Source organism: Ovis aries, chromosome 3, assembly GCF_016772045.2.
Source record: "Ovis aries strain OAR_USU_Benz2616 breed Rambouillet chromosome 3, ARS-UI_Ramb_v3.0, whole genome shotgun sequence".
Classification (NCBI taxonomy): domain Eukaryota; kingdom Metazoa; phylum Chordata; class Mammalia; order Artiodactyla; family Bovidae; genus Ovis; species Ovis aries.
Genome location: NC_056056.1, coordinates 164,144,664 through 164,160,777, shown reverse-complemented (window position 1 = coordinate 164,160,777; position 16,114 = coordinate 164,144,664). Strand labels below are relative to the sequence as shown.

Genomic DNA, 16,114 nt, shown 5'->3' with positions numbered 1-16,114 from the left:
CCAAGATCAACTAATCTCTCCCCAGAGCAGCAGAGACACTCAGCTTACACAGAAAATGGTCAGTTGAACTACTGATTTTTGGAAAGATATATTATCTCACACTAGCTAACAGGGGCACATATGAGGGGTTCAAAACACAGTCCTAGAGTACATAAGAAGTCTAGAGAGGCACACAAGGAAGAGAATCATTTTAAGAACTGACACCATGAGCATAGATGTCAAAATGAAAGATATAAAAGTTGAGAATATTCTAGTCTGCACCACGGAGGGCTGAGGTCTAGAGGGAGAAATGTGAAAGACTATAAAACAAAATTAACCAAATGTAAAAAAAAAAAAAAAAAAAAAACACCCTTTAAGAAATATCTGTGAAGGTCACACATTTCATTCCTTTTTTTTTTTTTAGTTTTTTGAATGTTGAGGTTTTTTTAATATAAATTTATTTATTTTAATTGGAGGTTAATTACTTGACAATATTGTATTGGTTTTGCCATACATCAATATGAATCTGCCACAGGCATACACGTGTTCCCCATCCTGAAACCCCCTCCCTCCTCCCTCCCTGTACCATCCCTCTGGGTCGTCTCAGTGCACCAGCCCCAAGCATCCAGTATCATGCATCAAACCTATACTGGCGATTCGTTTCATATATGATATTATACATGTTTCAATGCCATTCTCCCAAATCATCCCACCCTCTCCCTCTCCCACAGAGTCTTTCCCCTAATAATCTCATTGAAAATTTCTAATGGGCTCTTCTTCTATAAACAGAAACTTCTGTATATTTTGCTGGTTTAGTTTTGGTGATGTGTGTTTATGATTTTCATTTAGCTGAGACTGTCTCACTCCTTGTTGGCTAAATTTAGCTACATTAAGGAATTGGATTTTATTGTATATTTCAGTACTTGTCCTGATTTGTCATCCTAAAGATGACTTTGTTGTCTTGACAGTTTCTCAGATCATTGCAGTCTAGATTGTCAGTTTGTGAAAGATTGTGCTCTTTCATTTTGGAGGAAATCTAGTGAATCTAAATTCTGAATTTGGGAAATTTAAAGCTTTATTTTCCAAGCTAGTTTTTTCCAGGTTTCAAAGCTTGTATGTTTCCTTCAGTGTTAAAATACACCTATTTTTGTACTAGATTACTCTGGCTTTCTTAATTTTTAAAAAATTATCTTGCTTCTGATTAACAATAAAACTAATATTTATGCTTCTTTCATGTTGTCATTTGGATATTTTAATTGCAAGAAGGTCTGAGGCATTGCAGTTTGCTTTCATGTAAAGCCAATAATTCAGCTTATTTTGTTGTTGTGTTCTTAATCTATAATAGTTTTTACACTCTTGTGAGACTGGTCTGAGTTAAGGCAAAGTCTCAATTTGGAGAAATGTCACTTTGGAAAAAGTATATTTGCAATGAGAAAGAAATTAATGATAAAATTGTATTCTTTATTCATGAATAATGATGCAACAAGTATTATAGTAGGAATACACTGAGTGCAAGGAAGAGATAAAAGAATTAATAAATGTAAGGCCTGCTGTATCATGATAAGATTAATTCTCAGTTTTGACATTCCTTTACTTCTCTGAGATCAATAAAATTCTTTTAAATAAGGCTGTAAAAGCTCATTTCAGTTGCGTGTTTCTCATGGTATAAAAAGTGAAAAGTCAAAGTGGTAGTTGCTCAGTCATGTCCAACTCTTTGCAACCCCATGGCATAAGCCAGGCAAATATTCTAATTTGAAGGAAATTCTAAAATGCTCTACATAAGTACCAGAAAAGATATTCAAAAGAATATCTTTTGAATTTTGAAAAGAATATGCTACTCAGAAGCTAAAATTGGGAAGGTGAAAACAGTCTCTCTTATAGAAGAAAATATTCTCCCTTGAACATGAAGGGTTAATAGGGCAGCAGAGATGTGCCTGCAAATGGGTCTCTCGGGCTGAATGTCCTTGCAAATGAGGCGTTCTGCCAAAGAGTCTGGACACAGCCTTGAGTTTAATGGTCCCCTGCAAACGAGGAAGCATTCCCTTCTTGTGAAAAGAAGGAGATGAGGGCTTGGACAGACTCTGCAGTAGACATGGATTTCACTCCCCTTTGCTGTACGATAACATGTATGCACCTGCGCTGTACTGAAAAGGCTTATTCATGCAGTCTGGAATTCTGCCTAGGGGGCTTTTATAATAATAAACCCCAATTAGTTTTGCACAGTTCTGTTCCTCCGGCTGGAGTGTGTATTGTCTGTCTCTTGTTTGTCTCGTGTTTTGTCTCTGTATCATTTCGCTCGCAACAGAACATGAGAGCCACACCCATCATTAACCTTAGAATGCTTAAGCCTGTTTGGTTAAGCTAGGGTATTTGATGATTACTATAAAAATAGATATCCTCTACTCCTGATACTCTCTATCCATGCAGAGGTACAGCTTATTCATGTATAATTTTCAAAAAAAATAAGAAATATGACTCATACAATTAGTAAATGAACACAAACAAAAGGTTATAATCAACAGGACAATGGAACCAGTAGAATGGTAAAGCTGCTTCAAAGAAGCATTCATGAGATAAAGACTTCTGACTCCTGAAATTTTTTTCTAATGGATATTGAACTGGTTAAGTCACATAGAGCTATAACAGAGTAATCTTTGTATGATCTTTTCTTGGGACAAAAATCTACAAGATAACATGTAATCTAGTTTCAAAACTAAGCAAATGGTGAAAAGCAAAGTCAAATGGAAGTATATTTTCCAATTTAATTAAATACTTCAACTTGCTAAGTCCAACATTGTGAGGACATGCATTGATTCTCCTGCTTCAGTTCCAAGATTATAAAATGTTTTTCCCAATATTTAATTTGTGTAGTATTTCTAACCTTTTTAAACTCTATCTTTTCCCTATAGTGCTGAATACTATCCTATGAAGAAAAATTACAATGCAAGTCTGTATTCATTGACATGGAAAATAGTCACTTTTTTGACTTGTAACTATGTATATTACTTTCATGTATACTTACCCATTTTTCTCACGGAAAACAGTTTTTTATCCTTTGTTCATACTTCACTATCTAAGAGTTGGAGAGGAGCCAGAATTATGTCTTTCCATCAGGCAATTGTTATGTTCTTGGAATATGTCCAGTAAGGTTGTTGCATCTTACTATCTCCAAGGACATGATTTCCAGTGATGCCACTGTTAGCTTCTGCCAATATTCAGTCCATATGAGATTCATTAGTCATGTTCAAACTTTGGTCACAAGGGCCCTTTATTTATTCACACAGAGGACTTCTGCTCATCTATAAGACATTGGGACAATAAAACATTCATTTTACTTCATTGTGAAAAATCTTTCTTTGTCCAGAGAAATCAGAAATTATCTCTTTCAAAATCTTCTAAAAATAACCTTACATTTCTCAGAAACTTAAAGTAAATGTGTTTTTCTTTCAGGACTGTGATGTTTTTTCCCTAGACTTAAAGTGGAATAGGGTCTCTGAAGAGCGTCCAGTGTTAGTCAGTGTTAGTGGCTCAGTGGTGTCTGACTCTTTGTGACCCCATGGACTGGAACCTATCAGTCTCCTCTGTCCTGGAATTCTCTAGGCAAGAATACTGGAGTGGGTAGATAGTCCCTTTTCCAGAGGCTCTTCCCAATCCAGGTACTGAACCTGAATCTCCTGCATTGCAGGCAGATGCTTTACTGTCTGAGCCACCAGGGAAGCCTAAAGAGCATCCATGTCTGCTAAAATGAACTGAAAACTCAGATAGATCATCTCTGTTCCCCAAAATGTTGTGAGAATGTGGATGGGTTCATGAAAGAGTTACTTATGAATGTACTGACTTCACTTATACATTCAGTTTCATCTTGGGACTAGAAGAATTTTGTATTCAACTAAAGCAATGATTGTCTTTCATACGATCAGTTTTTCTCTTCCTTCCCGTTCTATTTACTTCATCTCTATAAAATATCACATTTATGTTTAAAAATAAGGCAATAATTAATTTGGATATCTTCAGAAAAGAAAATAATTCTGTCTGATATTATTTTTTTCTAGAAAATTAAAGTGTGAAGGGATTAGACTCACTGGAGATATTTATTACACCCATCAATTGAGACATGGGTTCATTTCTCTTTAGTATTTTTAAATTCAGGAGTATATTGGTACCAATCACATAATAAGTTTTCAAGAAATCTATCTTGAATAATTAATGTGTACTCATTGGAACAGAATAATTGAAGGGACAATCAGAAGTGATGTGCTTGATAATGTCACCATCACTAATCAATATTTATACCAAGATATAACTATTTTATTCTTCATTAGAATGCCAGATATCTGCAATGTTGTCATCAGTGATTACTGAACTATTACATGTAAATAATCATGGAAGTAAATAGGAAATATCAATTTCCTATTAAATAGGAAATACACCTGAATTAAAACACTTCATCAACATTCATTAACATCTAGGTATGACAGAAGAGAATTGTGGGTGTGATAATAGTTAATTAGAATGGGAGAGTTTTAAAAATTGGATACTGCTTTGAGTTTCATTGCCACAGTGAAATCTCAAGGGCTTAAGAATTTTCTAGCTTTGTTTCAGAAGTGTCACTTTCTATGGGATCTTATCTAAAAGAGTATCAGAATATCAGATGAGTATTTCTCCCGAGCCTGGATCAGTACCTCTTTCTTTTGATGGTACCAGTACACCTATAGTACTTTTCTAACTATAGAAGATAGATGCTGTCAGTTGTTTTGGTCTCAATGGACAAAATTACCTAAATTAGCAAAACACCAAAAAAACATGTTCAGTTTTTTTATGGGTGTAATTTATAGCAAATAAGTGAAAGCCATTTATATAACTAATGATGTTCTCCACGGGAAATCCTTTTCTACCTCAGCATGGAGGAAAGTAAGAAGGCTTGTGATATTTACAAATGGAAATATCTTCCTATGCTATTAATAAATAAATTGCGGCTGAGAAAGAAATGTGGAACACCTAATGCATCATATGCAGAACTGCAGAGACGGTAACTCTGGCATTAATTACTTGTTAACAGAACATTGCACATACACAGTCACCAAAATTCACCTGCTTCGTGGAGAATGCAGAAAAGAAAATCCATTTATCACAGTGGCCATTGCTTAGCGCTCAGATGCATTAACAGAACTTCTGAGTAATTTGGGGGTCAAATAAAAGAATATGAGAACAGACAGGAACATTAAAAAGAGAAAGAGTTAGAGGTTGAGGCTTTAATTTGCTGTCTGCCAAAGTCTCTGTGTGGATTATAGAATGAATGCTCAAAATAATTTTTTTGAACTAGAGGTTATTAAGTAAACTGAGACTAAAAGGAACAAAACGGATTAAGAATTCAGGCAGTCTAATTCTAGAAACTGCAAAAAGCACAGGAAGTTTACTTTGGAAAAAACATTCAGTTCAGTTCAGTTCAGTAGCTCAGTCATGTCTGACTCTTTGCAACCCCATGAATTGCAGCACAGGCACCAACTCCCGGAGTTCACTCAGACTCATGTCCATCAAATCAGTGATGCCATCCAGCCATCTCATCCTCTGTCGTCCCCTTCTCCTCCTGCCCCCAATCCCTCCCAGTCAGAGTCATTTCCAGTGAGTCAACATTTCACATCAGGTAGCCAAAGTACTGGAGTTTCAGCTTTAGCATCATTCCTTCCAAAGAAATCCCAGGGCTGATCTCCTTCAGAATGGACTGGTTGGATCTCCTTGCAGTTCAAGCCACTCTCAAGAGTCTTCTCCAACACCACAGTTCAAAAGCATCAATTCTTCAGCACTCAGCCTTCTTCACAGCCCAACTCTCACATCCATACATGACCACTGGAAAAACCATAGCCTTGACTCGACAGATCTTTGTTGGCAAAATAATGTCTCTGCCTTTGAATATGCTATCTAGGTTGATTATAACTTTTCTTCCAAGGAGTAAGCATCTTTTAATTTCATGGCTGCAGTCACCACCTGCAATGATTTTGGAGCCCCCCAAAATAAAGTCTGACACTGTTTCCACTGTTTCCCCATCTATTTGCCATGAAGTAATGGGACCAGATGCCATGATCTTCGTTTTCTGAATGTTGAGCTTTAAGCCAACTTTTTCACTCTCCTCTTTCACTTTCATCAAGAGGCTTTTAGTTCCTCTTCACTTTCTGCCATAAGGGTGGTGTCATCTGCATATCTGAGGTTATTGATATTTCTCCCGGCAATCTTGATTCCAGCTAGTGCTTCATCCAGCCCAGCGTTTCTCATGATGTACTCTGCAGAGAAGTTAAATAAGAAGGGTGACAATACAGCCTTGCCGTACTCCTTTTCCTATTTGGAACCAGTCTGTTGTTCCATGTCCAGTTCTAACTAGTCCATAGGAAAGCAATATAGGGATTTGGGGTCATGTTTCCATAACATTAAAGTTAGTCTTAAATGTCAGTGCAATTTTTTCTGATTAACTTTAATAGAAAGAAAAAAAACCTTCTTTCTAAATGCTATTTAAAACAGTTTTGTTATTTACTTATTAAACTTATGTTGACTTATATTATTTAAAATAGTTTTAAAATTATAACTTTTTCTTGGTCTATAAGGCAAAAATAAAATTCACTCTTTGATTATTTCTATCAGCTTTGGATGAACAGTGACTGTGCCCTTGGCAATACGATGCTGATGAGGACACAAAGTTTAAAATAAAATTTACCAACATGGCTGGAAATCTAGTCATAAAAGCTGCTGTAAGATAATCATAGGATACAGTAGGAAGAGTTACAGGAACAGTTAACTCCATCTTGAAGTATTAGACACGGATTCCTGGTAGAAATGATCTCTAAATAAAAACTCAGAAAAGATGAGGAGACTGGAGAGAGTTCAAATAGAGACATCGTTAAGGAGAGAAGGACTAGCACATGGGAATTTCCACAGGGAATTTAAGCAGAGCCTTTTGTGAAAACCTACAACTAGATAAGTTAGATGGGGAAAAAAAGGAGACATAAATTAGCTGCCTGATGCTGTAGACTGACCTGTTTATCATTAAGGTGTATTATCTCTTGATAGCGTCCAGAATCATTATACTGGTGGAACAGGGCAAGAAGTTATGTAAATTGTATGATTTGCTACTGGAAATATCAGAAAGATTCTCATACACTTAAATTTTATGATGAGGCCAAAAGAGACTAATTGATAGGATTAAAGTTAAAGTAGTAATTTGATAGTGAATATATACAAAAATATATACATATATAAATATCTTGTCCCTCATCAAGCATTTACCTGTTAGCTTTCACATCTATTGAGATTTTCTAACTCCATCATTATGTCTATGCTTTTTAGTTCATACGTGACTATGAACTTGTTTTCCTTTATATATTCATTCACTTTTTTATATTTATGATTAGTCATTCACTTTTACATCAAGTATTTTTATCTTATTCTGTGAATAATAAAACACTGCTTTATTTATCATATGATTCTCAATTCATCTGGATTGTATGTATTCATTACTAGATGTATTCAACTGGAACCCTTTTAAACTTGGGCTTTCCATTTCTCTCCCTTGAATCTTGGCTGGTCCTGTGACTAGTCTGGTGAATAGAATGTGGTAGAAAGACATTGAGTCTAAGACTCTGGATTCTTGCATGATTCTATTCTCTTCCTCGCAGCCCCACGATCTTCCCAAAACACTATCTAGAGAATAAAGCACCACCTAGAAGAGATCTCAGTTATCCTAGTAAGGAGTCATTAAACTACTAAAATTGTGAAAGAAGCCAAACTAGGTAAGAAGACTCAGGCATCCTTACCGACAGTTCTATGAACCCAGCCAAGATCAGCTGATGTCTGCTAAAATTGGCAGAAACACCCAGTGACACAGAAATTCAAGTTTAAAACCACTGATCTGGGAATGATTTGTTATTTCATAGTAAATAACTGCAGAATGTGACAGGTGCACATGTGAGAGACTCCAAACAGACAGCTAGGAAAGGGTGCAGGGAAGGAAATCTTTGTAAGAGGAGACACCTAGAACACAGGTCTAGAAATGAAAGTCAAAAACATTCCAGTCTGGACCATTGAAGTTTTTGGTGAGAAATGCAAAAATTATGGGGTGGGAGGTGGGAGGGGGGTTCAGGATTGGGAATTCATTTACACCCGTGGCTGATTCATGTCAATGTATGGCAAAACCAATACAGTATTGTAAAGCAAAATAAAGTAAAAATAAAAATTTAAAAAAAGAAAACGAAAAAATAAAATAATAAAAACAAAAAACAAACAAACAAAAAATAACCAAATGTAGAGCATCTTTATTTGAGAAATAATAGTGAAGATTATACCTTCTGTTTTTTCAATGTTAAAGATGATCTTTGAGGAGACAATATGCCTTCATATTGGATTCCTTGTCTATAGCCCAAGACTTCCTTGTATTTTGCTGGTTTAATTTTCTTTAAGTCTAGAACTTTATTTTGCTGAGATTTATTGGCTCCTGTTGGTTTAATTTAACCATATTTATGACTTGCATTGTATTATGTATTCAGCATCAGACTTTCCTTATGAGCATAAAGATGACTTTACTGCCTCAGCCGAGTTTATCAGATCATTGCTACCTGGATGATGAATTAATGTAGAGGCCATTTTTTTCACTTTAGAGAGAATTTAGTGAGTCTAAACTTTAAATCTTTGGGATTTCATGTTTCTTTTACAGGGTAGATGTGAATCTTCAGGTTTCTAAACTCATATATTTTCCCCTTCTGTGTTAAAACCCATTCCTTTTTGCTCAAATTAACTCATTATTGTTTTCAATAATTAATCCCTGCTTAAGAAGAGTGATTGAAATTATATATATGTCTTTTGAATGTCTGTACTAGAAAAAAACAATGAATACTATCACTCTATTATTTTCCTATCAATTCAAGAATTCACTATTTTTTTCACATAAGATTTAATAGTTCTCTAATTGACCAAAACCAAGATAGAGTTTAGGAAAGCCCATATTCCTAAAAATCTAATTTTATGTTCTCTTGATATGATCTATCATCTTGAAGAAAGATTATTTTCAACAAGGGCTGAAATGACCTAACATGCTTATTTCAACAAGCTTTGAAACGATTATTTGGGGTCTGAGATTCAGTAATAACTATAAAAGCATGTTAACATTTCTAGACAATAGACCAGAGTACAATAGTTAAGAAATGAAGATTGTGACCTTAAGGCCCACTGCTCTTTTTAAATTTATATTTTATGCTTTGCTTCAACATTTTACTTCTTTGACATCAATGAAATTCTGTTTATTAAATCTGTAAAAGTTTGTTTCACTTGCGTGTTCCTCAGTGTATAAATGAATGGGTTTAATGGGGGCAACTGAAGTAGTAAGCGCTGACACACACATTAATTGTCACTTCATCCTTTGCTGAAGGTTTGACATAGATGAAGATACAACTGCCATAGGTGATAAAAACCACAATCATGTGAGAAGAACAGGTAGAAAAGGCCTTCATCTTTTGCTGGGTGGAAGGGAAGTTTATGATGGTCCTGGTGATGTGCATAGAAGATATAACTACATACAGAAATCTCAATATGTCAGTCAACACAGCAAGGACAACAGCCTTCTGTTCTATGAACCATGTGTCTGAACAAGAGATCTTTAGCACAGGAGAAGCATCACAGATAAAATGATCCATGACATGATAGTCACAGAATTCCAGATTTAAGCCCAGGCAGAGTGGTAGAAATATGACCAGACAACCTGCTATCCAACAGCAAAAAACAAATCTTCCACAGAATCTACTGCTCATAATGGCTGCATAATGTAAAGGTTTGCAGATGGCCACATAGTGGTCATAGGATATGATGGCCAGGAGAAACAATTCTGTTGCTCCAAAAAGAATGACAAAAAGTAGTTGAGCCTCACAAGCATTATAGGAAATAGTCTTGTCCCCATTTGATAAGCTGTATAAGAATCTGTGAATGAGGCTGTAGTTAATAAGATTTCTAAAAAGAATAAGCATTTGAGGAAAAACTACATGGCAGTTTTAAGGTGAGAATCTACTAAAGTGATTATAAGGATGGTCAGATTCCCAGTATACTCAATGTATAGGAAACAAACAGAAACATAAAAATCAGAACCTGCATTGGAGGATCATCTGTCAGTCCCAGGAGTATGAATGTAGATAATGTACAGTTTCTCATTGCTGACTTGTGCTTCTTCTCAAACTCCCCAGAAATTCAAGTGACATTGAACTGAGAAAACCTATATAAAATCATGAGGCCATGGCCACTGGTTAAAATAAAATCCAATCAAATCAATGAATAGTCATTTTCTTCTTTGACATGACAGTGACCTGCCAAAAGTCTGGAATTCTCAGTTTTGTTTTGTTTTGTTTTGTTTTGATGTGCATTAAAGAAATCCTCCAGGTCATGTTTTTCTGGAATAAGTTTGCACTAGAGTCCATATTTTCATACCTCCCATATGCTCTCTAATCTGTATTTTTCAATTAATCTAAACACTGTGCTCTATTTTCTGAAATGTATTTAGCTATATAATTAGAAAAGATCATCCATATGATATGATTTTGTGGGTTTTCTAATGATCTTTTCCTCCAAATAATTCTTCACTACTCACAGGTTCAAATGAGCTTGCAAGCTGCTTAAAGTGTGGGTCCCTGTTAAATGCAAATCAATGGCCGAGACTGATATTTTATACAGAGCCTGGAGGCCATGTATGCAGTATTTGAATGTTTGCGGTTACTCCAATGAACAAAGTTATTTCATTTTATTTTTGATATCAGGATTATCATGCAAATAACCTACATTCCTTTCCAGTTTTGCTATTTATCTTGAAGCTTCTACATCAATATCAGACTTTCCCTGCATTTCACTGTAATAGAACACAATGTTTGATAAGTACTACATAAACAAGTTACCTGCCTCAATATTGAGTAAATTAGTATCAGTGAAAAAACCCTGAAGAATTTAACCTCAATTGATTGTACTTCCAAAGTCACGAAGGACATGGGAGACAGGATGAAACACAGGTTGGAGGAGACCAAGGACACATGACAACTCTGTTTCAAGTAGTATCTTGAATCCTGCAACAGAAAATTGACATTAGTGGATAAAGTGGGAAAATCTGAATCAAATTTGTATTTAATTATTTTAATATTATTATTTTATTTTTTCAATTAACCCTCCTCTCCACTCAGACCCTTCAAGCCAGAGCCACAAAGCTTCTCTTTCCAGTGCCTTAGGGACTCTCAGTGAGCAATGAGGTTGGCCAGCAGGTTGCACATGCTCAGTCCACAGGCGTCAGCTTCTCTGGTAGGGATCTAGAGTGTGGCTCCATTGCTACAGCCCTGGTCCGGGCACCTAGAGAGCGAGGGACTTGCTGTGGAGGTGGTGGAATCTTTGCTCTCTGCTCATGGACCTGTCCTTACATCTGTATTTTATTAGTTATTAGTATTTGTATACAGTGTTAATTCCTCAGTATTAATAATTCCACTAAGATTATGCAAGTTGCTCCTATTAGGGAGAGATGGGGTGAAGGATATCTGGGAACTGTCTGCGCTATATCTTCAGTTCTTCTGTAAGTACAAAATTATTTCATAATGAAAAATTGACCAAACGGAAATAAAAAAGAAAGAAAATGGGAAAAGCACCAGCAATTATTGAGCACTTTCCATATGCCAGACAGTAGGCTGAGGAAAGTCTTTCCATGGATTATTTGTCTGGAATAATACATCCTCTCTTCCAATCCTTTGTTCTTCTTTAGCCATATTTTGGCGGATGTCCATTTTATTCTAAGTATATAGGATATCATTTGAAATGAATTTTGACAGTTAAAATTATGGATTAATATTAATCAGCAATATCTGAATTGCATGGATTCTGTCTATACCTAAAAGCCAAATTTATAACGTCAACTAATAACCCCCAAAACTTGGAGATTTTGACCCCCCTAATAGTACACTCTCGTGATGAGGAAGTCCTCCTTTAGAAAGAAATGTTACCTATGAAACAGCTCTTCAAAGTGCTTTCACCATAGGGGGACATTCACTTTACACACCAAAACAACATCTACAAGTTTGAGTGGAGTCTGTTTCATGATACGACTCTGTTCATTACCAGCTTCCCACCCTTAGTCTTTCCTTCACTAGACTGATATGGAACTTATAGGTTTTACAGCTTTTGGCTTAGAATCACTTCCTGCAAAAAAAAATTCTTGAAAATTCATTGTGTAAGTTATTTGACTCTCTTTTTTTGCCCCTCTAGATCACTATGCTTAACTCTTTGTTACCACTAAATATGTGAATGTAATTTTATTGAGATTGGGCTATGTCTTGTTCATTGAGAATCCACAGCAGCTAGCCCTATTTAGGAGAAGGCAATGGCACCCCACTCCAGTATTCTTGCCTGGAAAATTCCATGGATGGAGGAGCCTGGTAGGCTGCATCCATGGGGTCGAAAAGAGTCCAACACGACTGAGCAACTTCACTTTCACTTTTCAGTTTCATGCATTGGAGAAGGAAATGGCAACCCACTCCAGTGTTCTTGCCTGCAAAATCCCAGGGACGGAGGAGCCTGGTGGGCTGCTGTCTGTGGGGTCACACAGAGTTGGACATGACTGAAGTAACTTAGCAGCAGCAGCCCTATTTAAAGTTTGTCAAGAGCTCAATAAATATATTTATTGTAAAATTAATAAATTTTATATGTACACTTCTGACTCAGAACAAGCAGTTTGCTTAGTTAGAGAAATTTCCATTCTCTTTTTGACCCATTTTTTAATAGAAGTATGTAATCCCAAGAGGTTTCCCCAATTTTTTCCTAAAAACAACCAATTGAATTCTTCTGTGTTTTAGCTTCACTGAAGTATAAATGATATAAAAATGTACATTCATTTTATATGCCATATATAATCTCTGTTGTCAATTCCACTTCATTTTAAAATTGAGATCTTTAAGATATTAGTACACAAAATGCTACCTGTCATATTTAGTCCTAGACTAAAAAAAAGTTATTTAAAAAAATTTTTGATCAAAAAATATAATATATGTTGCATTCTCTGATTACTTAGGGCTTCGCAGGTGGCTCATTGGTAAAGAATCTGCCTCCAATGAAAGAAACTCAAGAGAATCAGGTTTGATCCTTGGGTGAGGAAGATTTCCTGAGGTAGGAAATGGCAACCACTCCAGTATTCTTGCCTGGAAAATTCCATTGACAGAAGAATCTGGCAGCTACATTCTATGGGGTAACAAAGAGTCCAACAAGACTGAGCACATAATTCATACACACACACACACACACACACACACACACACACACACACACACACACACACACACACTGATTACTTACATAACAGCTAAATGAAATGTTTCCTATCCTTCAGTTATTATCTAGATACCTCATCACTTTCCTATATTACTGAATCAAAAGGCATTTGACACAGAGGCTTCACTTAAATGATTACCTGGAGTTTCACTTGGTTGCCTTACAGAATTCCCTTTCTTATCATTAAGAAAGGTAAATTTAAGCTCTTGCTTGCTACCTACTCCCATTTAGCCTAAAATATTTATAGAAAAAAAGAAAAAGTTTTGCTAAAAGTTAGCCTCCCTACCTCAACAGGAGTTTAAAGGTCATACAGAGACAACACAGCATTTCCAGTGGTGGAACAAGAATGAATTCTCTCTGCAGCCTAGATGCCTCCCCTCAGTGCTGTCATCCCAACTCCAGATAGCTGACTCTCTCAAGGATCTAACCTGTGTGTCCTGAGGAAAGAGACTAATCTTTATTCCAAATTTATCACTATTTTTTTTTCGGTCCTTCATATTCCGCCTTCTTAACACTTCAATGAAACTAATTGACACTGATACTGATATAGATGTTAAAATACTGAATTTTTTACAATATGAAAGACTATTAGGGGATGGAGTCACTGACTTGTAAGCAAATAAGTCACTCAATTCACATATATTACACACAGTTTTTGTTTAAAATGAGGGAAAGCTTATGGCAGAGAACATGTAGGTGCATTTCTCTAAACTTCCATTGTATTTAGACAAACTTCACCATATTGATACATGAAAACAGCTTATCAATGATTGCCCTATATTTGCCAAACATATTAAGAGGCTACACTTTATAAGTAGTTGCTGAAACCTTTCATAAAATATTAAAATGACAAGTCATATGAGTTATTTTGGGACAGATACTTTCCTCAGGGGAAAGCATCATTCTAGAGTTCAGAAAAGGGACAGGAAATGATTTTAAAAATATTTATTTGATAGTCATAATCTCTGATGTTCCCTGAACCCCAAAGTTGCAAAGGGTGAAAAAAGAAGTCACCCAGGAAGGTCTTATGGTGGAGAGAGAGGAGGGTGGTCTCTGCCCATTCTTAGGAGCACAGACTCCTACTCACAGAGGGCTCTGCAGTTGATAGTTTTCAGTAAGTCATCCTCTACCCACAGGAGATGAAGATTTTTCTCAACAGAAAGCCTGCCTCCCACTGAGTCCAGGAAGTCTTTACTCTGGAACTGAAGAGCTAACAGTAACTTAAATGGCTAGGTAGGGATCTCTCTCTGTTCTTAGGAAAGTTGATATTCTGATATTTCTGGCAGAGGAACATATTTCTAAACTGACAGAATTAAAACCAATACAATATTGTAAAGTAATTAGCCTCCAATTAAAATAAATAAATTTATATTTTAAAAAATTGACCCAGTTTTCAATTAAGTGAAACAAGCAAACATGTCTTAAATGTTACTAATGAGTCTCTTATGTAATAGACTTTGGGGACAGATAAGGGAACACAGACCTGGGGAAAATGTCCTAAGAGAGGTGCCAGTAAACAACATTAGCATCAGAGGAAGCCAGGTATGCAATGATTAGTATCAGATTACAAGACAAAAGGTAACCATCTGTTATTTTATTTTAAAATTTGTGAGGCATTTATGATAAAGACAATGTTTCCAGTTTACTAAACTTGCAATATTTGTAATTAATGGTTGAATGTGGGCTTCCCTTACAACTCAGTTGGTAAAGAATCCGCCTACAATGCAGGAGACCCAGGTTCGATTCCTGGGTTGGGTGAATCCCCTGAAGAAGGAAATGGCAACCCACACCAGTATTCTTGCCTAGAGAATCCCATGGACACAGCCTGCCAGGCTCCTCTGTCCATAGGGTTGCAAGAGTCAGACATAACTTAACAACTAAACCACAACCAATGGTTGAAAGTGAAAGTGAAAGTCACTCAGTTGTATCAGACTCTTTGCTCCCCATGGACTATACAGTCCAAGGAATTCTCCAGGCCACAATGCTGGAGCAAGTAGCCTTTCCCTTCTCCAGGGGATCTTCCCAACCCAGGGATCAAACCCAGGTGTCCTGCATTGCAGGCGGATTCTTTACCAGCTGAGCCAACTGAGCCTCAGGGGAAGCCCAAGAATACTGGAGTGGGTAGCCTATCCCTTCGCCAGCGAATCTTCCCTACCCAGGAATCGAACCGAGGTCTCCTGAATTGCAGGCGAATTCTTTACCGACTTAACTATCAGGGAAGCTCAATTAAGTGTCAGTGTAACAATTCACATAATAATAGAGAAAAAATATTTTATCAAAAGAAAAGGCAAAGTGAAAATGTACTGTTGATAGTTTTCAGATATACCTTCCAGATCTTTATGATTCTTCTGTTTATACATTTCATGGGCCTTTTAAAAAAACTGAAGTATAGGTGATTTACTGTTGTATTAATTTCTGCTATAACGTGGTTCAATTATACACACATATGCAATCTTTTTCATATTTTTTCCATTATGGTTTATCATAGGATATAGTTCCCTGTGCTATAAGTAGGACCTTGTCGTTTATCCATTCTGTGTATGTACTAGCTTGTGTCTGCTAATCCCAGACTCTTGTACTATCCCTCTCCCACTCTTCTCCCCACTTGAAAACCATAAGTCTGTTCTCTGTGTATGTCTGTTTTTATATGGTAGATTAGTTGATAGGTGTTATATTTTTAATTCCACATATAAGTGCTATCATATGGTATTTGTCTTTCTCTTTCTAACTTAGTATGATAATCTCCATCTACATCCATGTTGCTGCAGCTGGCATTATTTCATTTTTTATGACTAAAATTTAATCGTGTATATAT

At 36.2% G+C, this 16,114-nt stretch overlaps 1 pseudogene; it reads right to left on the bottom strand.

Annotated features, from left to right (window-relative positions):
* Positions 1-9,231: 9,231 nt before the first annotated feature.
* On the bottom strand, positions 9,232-10,161 carry LOC101109007 (olfactory receptor 6C2-like; annotated as a pseudogene).
* Positions 10,162-16,114: the final 5,953 nt, after the last annotated feature.